Raw genomic sequence first — 1918 nt, forward strand, 5'->3', positions numbered from 1 at the left:
ATGTAACTGCATTGATTTGGCCTTGGTCTTTTAACAGGGCCAAACTGTTTGAGAATAATTTTCTTTAATGCTATAAGTTTGAAACTAAAGGCAACTGAGACCACTTAAACTAGCTTTAAAAATGTTGTCAAACCCTCCTTATTTTACGATCCTCCAAATTAGTAGGATGTACAGCTAATAAAGTTCTTAAAGCTAAATTGGAGCAGGGATGAGAGATCTGAGTAGCTGCAATACTATTCATACTATAGATTTTAAGAATCTCAGTATATTCTCACGTTACAGAAAAAGGGATATCCTGTCAGCATGCCATCTCAAGGTCTGGATTCACAGAGGATGTAAAAACATCTATGGGTGTGAATGGGTGGAACATATTTTCTTTTAAAGTGATGTCTGTGGAAGCATTGCTTACAGCAGTTGCTTACATGCTGGCTGGGGAATTTTTGGAGTTGAAACCCACATGTCTTATAGTTGCCAAGGTTGAGAAATTCTGACTTACAGAAATGGGAGGTTTTCTTAAGGCCGTTCTAGCAAATGGTCTAAGAAAGTCACAGATGGGAAGGAACGCTTATCTTGCCAGCAAAAATTTATTCAAGGCTCAATCAAAGGCAGGCGACAACTGAGAATTAGAGGAAATTGAGAGGGTGAGGTAGCCTTTATGCATTTACTTTTCAGACATTGTTGAAGTATACTTCTTTTTGGGGAAAACAATTATAGTTTTGTATTTGCATGAATCTAATGCTAATTCTATGTCGTATTCAGTTTGACTTGGGATGCCTACATATTCTGCTCATGCTAGTTGGACATCTTATTCTCACGATACACACCAAGGGAGGAAAGGTAAAATTCATTCAGCTTTGGATTCTGTGGAAAGGAACCTTTCTACCCTCACTAAAGCTGCTTATTCCGATTTTCCTGCAGTAGGCTTTAATAAAAATTGTATTTGGGGAGATTAATTTAAAACGGGAATGCCTTGAACCATGTGGGATTCTAGAGTTGGCGATCTAACTTTGTTTTTATCTCTTTTCACTTTTCAGGTTTGAGACTGACAAAGGAAATGTCTTGGGGAATTTTTCTCTCTGCTGTGAATCACATTATACAATATTTTATTCTCTACAATGACCGCTAACCTTTCGTAGGCCCAAGTCAGAGTGTGAAGTTTAATTTTCAAAATCCTAAATAACTAGGATTCAGGTTTCCTGAAGAAACATCTATTCCAGGAGTGTCAGACTCACGGCCTGTGGGCCAGATGTGTCACACGCTGGCCACTCCCACTGCTACTTTAGTGAAGGGGAAAAAAGTCACGATACATCATGTGATGACAACATGACGACTGGACACTGGTTGGACACCCCTGATCTATTCCCTTATTTATCTACATCACAGATGTCAAACTCGCCATGTCACATTGTTGTCACATGATGTTTTGTGATGTTTTTCAGAGCTGGGGTGGTTGTGGCCTACGTGTGATGCATCCGGCCACAGGCCGCCAGTTTGACACCTCTGATCTACATGAATCCTAAGATTTTCCTCTTGAGTTTTTTCCTTTTCAGATGAAAGAAGATGAATAACCAAATAGAGGGAGTTTTTCAGTGATGTCAATTCATAACTGATTTCCCCCCCCCCCCAATAGCATCCACATTATGGACCTGAAAAGTAGAAATAGGCATTTAAAATATATTTCAATGTTTCTAAACATTTCCTGATTTTGTGATTGTATTGCAATGTATTGCAATTATTGCTGATGAGTTTATATAAAACTACAGAAAATACAAGGCACATCCAAAATATGTTATTTTTCACATCTTCAGTTTGATTTTCACCTGGACAAAATAATTGCAATTACTGTGCAGTCTAGAAATATAGCTTTATTTTGATCCAAGTATATGAATACAGGATGTTTTGGTCTTTTGCCATAAAT

The sequence above is a fragment of the Pseudonaja textilis genome, chromosome 4 (genome assembly GCF_049901715.1).
Source record: "Pseudonaja textilis isolate UNSWEBS1 chromosome 4, rPseTex1.2, whole genome shotgun sequence".
Lineage (NCBI taxonomy): Eukaryota > Metazoa > Chordata > Lepidosauria > Squamata > Elapidae > Pseudonaja > Pseudonaja textilis.